Genomic DNA, 5,937 nt, shown 5'->3' with positions numbered 1-5,937 from the left:
AAATAAATCAGAGGTGGTTCCATACAGCAGTAGTTAGCACATCTGCTTTACATGCAGAAGGTCCTGGGTTCGAGCCCCAGCGGAGCCATGGCCCATACCCCAGGTGCGCTAGGACCCCTGGGTGTGCTAGGCCCCACAAGCGCATGAGAGGAGGTGCCCCGCCTTCAGAGATCCAGTTCTTAAGGGGAGATGGCAACCTCTCCAAGTCAGGGGTGGAAGTGGTGGAGGTGGGGGGGATTGAAAGAAAGAAAGGAAGAAAGAAAGGAAGGCAAGGGCACTATAATATTGTATTTAAAAATACACTACAGATCAGAGACTATGTAGAATATGGTTCTGGTATTAAACTGCCTGGTTTTAATCTTGGCTCTGACACTTATAAGCTTTGTGACCTTGGGGAAGTTACCTAACGATTGTGTGACTCGATTTGTTTGTATATCTACAAAGTAGGGATAATGATAGCACCTACCTCAAAGGGTTGTTGTAAGGATTAACTGATTTAATATATGGACAGCACTTAGAATAGTGCCTGGCATATAGTAAATTCAAGAAGTGTCAATGTTTTTAAGAGGAACAGGGAGTGATGGGGGGAGCTTTTTCAGAGAGAATGTTCAAAGAAGGCTTATCTGAGGAGGTGAATGAAGTGAAGGAGAAAATTACGTGATGTCTGTCTGGAGGAAGAACTTACCAGACAGAAGGAAAGCAAGTGCAGAGAACAATGAGGTTGGTATGGCTTAAGTAGAATAACTAGGTAAGAGTTGAAGGAAATGAGGTAAAAGTTAGGGGCCAGATCAGCTAGGGTCTTATAGGCTAGCGGTCCCCAATCTTTTTGGCACCAGAGACTGGTGCTCCTATGTGAATCTAATGCCTGATGACGTGAGGTGGAGCTAAAGCAGTGATGCTAGCGCTGGGGAGCGGCTGCAAATACATATGAAGTTTCACTGGCTCACCTGCCTCTCATCTCCTGCGGCGAGGCCTGGTTCCTAACAGGCCACGTAGATTGGACCCTGTTGCAGGCCATAGAAAAACTTCATGTGTTGTTCTAGGAGTGGTGAGGGGCCATCAGAGGGCTTCTAAGAGTGGGGTGTCATAACCTAATGTTTAGAAGGACCATCCTATTTTCTATGTGGAGAATAAACTGTAGAGGGGAAAGAGCTGGTTGTTAAACATTTACTAGTGCACCACTGCACAGTATTTAAAATATATTAATAAGTAGAAAAAAGCAAGGTGTAGAATAGAATGTATGGCATATTTCCATTTGCATAAAAAGAAGAAAACTACATGTATGTGTTTGTGAATATATACAAACATGTATGTATATATATAAATATTCTACACATCTAATGTAAGCATTTTATACACATTATATATATACGGTCTAGGTATATTACATGTTTACTTTTTTATATGTACATATCTTATCCTGGGAATACTTTATAAAAAACTAGTACCTGTGCCTTTGCACATGATCACAGCTAAAAGGTTGAGAAGTGAGTGCGATTGCCTTTGGAGAACAGGAATGAAAAGGAGACTGGCTTTACCACCTTTTGAATTTTGTTCCATATGAATGTAATACTTATTTAAAAATAGATAAATAAATTTAAACATTAAAAGGAAAGAAACTAATCAGAATTATTTTACCCAGAAGTTAAAAAATGGTGGTAGGGTTGGGTGGTAGGGCAGCAACCAAAGGCACTGAGGTGGATTGGATTCTTGGTAGAAAGAAACACAAATGTCACCATCTAAGGTACTAGTATGTGTACACTCAAAACAAAACAAAAATAAAATGTTCTTTCGTTGCCTTTTTTACTTCAATGACTATTTGACTAGTAGCAATTATATTCAATTATTGTGTCATACTTTATTTCTTTAATTTTATAGGATGATTCTACTGTCTCCTAGCAGTAAGTAACCTGTGGAGAGGTCTGAAACTAGGCTGAATTGTTTTTTCTTTTTTATATCATTTTTTCATCCTGCCTGTCTAAAAGGTTATTTATTTTTCTTTGAAGTCAAATAAATTTATTACAGTATATCTTACTATCGATGTTTCACATCCATTTTTTCTGTGACCCTGTTAGGAAAGGCTAACCTATTATGATAGATCACAACTAAAATGGCCCTAACAAACTAGAAGTTTATTTCTCTCTAGGGTAACAGTCTGTAACAGATGTTCCAAATCATAAGATAACTCTTCTCTACCCAGTGATTCAGGGACTCGAGCCTTATGGCCAGCTTTTTGGAAGAAGGGGAGAACAGATTTTGGTATTTGACGAGCAGATTTTGCCAATGATATGATGTATCTCTTCAATTTGTTTTTATAAGTCTTTTATTTCTGGAATATTTTAATTATATATTAAATATTTCTTAAATCTTCTCTTGAATATCTTCAATATTTTAATTTATTGTTTTTTGTTTGTTTTTTTAGGCAAGGCAACCCTTGGTTGACCTCACAGATTGCAAGGACCTTGTCAGGTTACCATCCCTTATTTTTTTTATTTTTTATGCCTACAGCACCTGGTCTTCCTAGGTGGTCTCCCATCCAAATACTAACCAGGCCTGACCCTGCTTAGCTTCTGAGATCAGACGAGATGGGGCTTGTTCAGGGTAGCACGGCCATAGACTTTAATTTATTGTTTTGACCAAAAGACACCGATTACGCATAGATTTTCCATTTTTGTCTGCCAAAATTATAATTTTACTCACTGATTCTTTTAGCTTTTAAAAATTTTCATTTCGATCTTTTTTTTCAATCCTGTCCTCTACCTACCTCACTGTGGTTTCAACAATACGTGTTTTCCTTTGTGCTGCTTTCAATATCATTTCACATCTGCAATTTTTATTCTTTGGACTTCTCCCTGGGCCTTGTTGTCTCATGTTTCATCGACATGAAGAAAAACATGTCTTTATGTTTTTATCTTATCTTTCTTGAACACTTACAATTCTGCTTTGTTCTCTTATTTTATACTGATGAATTTTCTGGAAATAAATTTGTAAAACAATTCATAGCAATTTGTTTGGTCTCAAATTTTGTCTGCTGCATGGTGAGAATTCCTCATTCTTCATCTGCCATTTGTTTTGCCTACTTTTTCCTCCTTATTCTTTTTCATCTTTTTTTATGATCTTTAGGCTAGCTCTTCTTTTTTTTTTTTTAAGTTTATTCATTCAACTCTAAATAAAGTGAGTTCTCCTCAGATTAGTTATCTACTGGAGCTTTGTATGGGAGAAGCCAGGACTCTAATCGTGGTCAGTGTGTGTGTGTCAGCTCCTTTAGGTTTTGCTTCTCTGCAACTTACTTGAGGACAGCACCAGGATGTCACAATGCAGTCTTTCTCCTTCTCTCGTCTCTGTCAACAACAGACTGCTTCCTGAAAAATATGATTAGTCTATGATATTTCTTGCTAAAATCTACTTCCTCAGCTTTTTGTTATTACCAAACTGAATTCAGAGAAGTTCCCACCACCCAAACGTCATTCCATTGTTGCAAGAAAGGGATTATTGATATTTATCTTAAACTATGAACTTTGCTTTGGAGTCATGGGTTCTGTTGGCTTTTTCTCAGATTTGCAGCCCTGGGCTCCATGCTTTTCTGCATTTCTGTTTGACTTTCACCGCTTTCGTCAGTCCATTTTTTTTTTTTTTTAAACTTCAGATGCCTTCTAGCTTCATCAGATATGGAGTTGACATTACTGTTTCTCATTCTTCTTATCACTTAGAGGTGGTTTCTAGAAGAAGAGGCAAAAAAGACCTAACATTTCTTTGTCAGGTTTATATCTGTATACCTTCAGAAGGCAATTTTGCATTAATTCTGCCTGGCATTTAAGAGGCCCTTTCAGTACAAGTCCCTCTTTAATTCTGGGAAATGTTCTTTTTTTTACTTCTTTGAAAATTTTCTTCCTTTTATTCCCACAGTTCTATACTTACAATTTTAGTTATATCTGTCCTCCATGTCTTTTAACATTACTTTTCTTTCCTTTATTTCCTTCTTTTTACCTTTCTTCCTTTTCTTTGGCATAACATTTTGCAAAAAGCTCTCAACTCAAATTTCCAACTCAGTAACTGCCTATTCAGGTCAATTATTAGGTTTAGCAATTGCATTTTTACATTCCCATCAATTCTGGTTATACTTCATAGCAGCTGTCTCTTTTGGAAGTGTGATATGCTTTTAAATAACTTTGTAATATATAAAGTAATATAGGGTATTAGCTAAATTTAATCTGCTTCTATTAACTCTATGGTTTTTAGTGTACGCTAGCTCAGTTTGTTGAATTTGGTGCTTCCTTTTATGTTCTTAATTTCCCCAAAATATTTGTTGAATCTTAGTTTTCTGTTCCTGTCTGTAGGTGCAAGTCTGGACTGAACTTTATTCATAGTTGGAATGCATTTCTTCTCTTCAAATGTGAACTCCTGCTTATGTTTTGATTACAAGAATCTGCCTGATGGGATTGTGGAGGGAAAGGCAGACTATCTAGGTAACTTCTCTTCTTAGTACGAATTCTCTGACCCTCAGGGCATGATCCTTTTCTTCTAATCTTAACTAATGCTGGAGCAGTGAAATACTGGTAAATGTTTAACAACCAGCTCTGGTAGGAAGGAAGGAAGCCTTGATTTGCAGCATTTGCTGATTTCCATGGTAGGAATTCTCCTACTCTGGCCAATTTCAAGCTAGCAACATAACAGCGCTGAGTGGGAGTTGGGGAGAGTTGTGCACAGACTCCCAAGAACCTGGCGTTAGCACAACACTGCTCTGAGTCTTCTGTGATAACTATGCCCAAAACTACCCATGCCTCTCATCTGAGCCCATACAGTGGAGCCAGCTGCTGCAAGAGCAACTCCAGGAGTTGGCGAGTTGTCAGGTTTTAGGGGTATGGATTGATTGTTTCTTTCTTTCTTTAACCCCTGAAGTTCTCTGTTTTCTATAAGGGCTTTATGTTCTTCCACTTTGCTAGGTTTTTAAATGTCAATTGAGTCCCATTTCTTTTACCTTTTTGAAAATTCCTTACTATATTTGTCTGCTAGAAGCACCCTTTCTGGTTTTCCTGTACTGCTTTGAATTTATTTTTCTATTTCTTGGCCATATCAGTGGGATTTGGAGGAGAGGCAAAGCAGAAGTCCTTCTCTTATTTCGTGCCTTAACTTGTTTTCATTAGAAGTCACTTCTTATATCTCAGGGGTTGATTCTCCTCCTATGGCCAGTGGTTTTTCTGTATGCCTATTGTCCTGAATGATGGTTTGATTAACCAGGACCACTGGCTGCTGAGGGGTTTCTGAGGAAAGTTGGGTAACTGACTAAGGCTGCCTGCTTCTCTACTTGGGTTCCAGATGGAGAGCACACTTTACTTTAGGGAGGCCATTCACACTGGCCCAAGTGGAGCAGCCAAGCAGGTGCTGGGGTAGGGAACAGCTAGTGGCATGGGGTTGCATATGTCCGCCTCAGGTGGCCTGAAGCAGAAGAATCCAAATGAACATTTTCCACTTTCACAGGCCAAATGACAGGGCTTCCTGGTTCTACTTATTAGTTGAAGCCCCAGGTCTCCTCCCTGTGACTCTTTGGTTGATGCTACTTGGATCCTAACCTTGAAAGGTCCTTTCTGGCCAGGAGCAACTTTTACTTCACCCTGGAAACATGGGCTGGTGGGCACAGAGCAGAGTGAGTCTGTCCCCGGGGCAGAATCCTCTTTAGGTTAACTATGTGGCGGGTACTGTTCTAAGCCTTTACATGAGGGTACTGTTCTAAGCCTTTACATGAATTAACTCATTTAATCTTCATGATGCTCTTCTAAAGTTGGTTTTATTGTGATCCTTGGTTTACAGACGAAGAGATTAAGACATCGAAAGGTCACATAGTCAGTAAGTCTTGAGGCGGGATTTAAACCTGAAAACTCTGTGACAGTTGTGATAAGTCAGTAGTGGTAGTGGCTTCCAGACAGGTGGCGGGTAGGT

General features: G+C 38.9%; 1 pseudogene; it reads right to left on the bottom strand.

Annotated features, from left to right (window-relative positions):
* Window positions 1–2,499: 2,499 nt before the first annotated feature.
* On the bottom strand, window positions 2,500–2,618 carry LOC112480798 (annotated as a pseudogene).
* Window positions 2,619–5,937: the final 3,319 nt, after the last annotated feature.

This window comes from Pteropus alecto, unplaced genomic scaffold (genome assembly GCF_000325575.1).
Source record: "Pteropus alecto unplaced genomic scaffold, ASM32557v1 scaffold20, whole genome shotgun sequence".
In the NCBI taxonomy this organism is placed as follows: Eukaryota; Metazoa; Chordata; class Mammalia; order Chiroptera; family Pteropodidae; genus Pteropus; species Pteropus alecto.
This window is presented reverse-complemented; position numbering and strand designations above follow the sequence as displayed.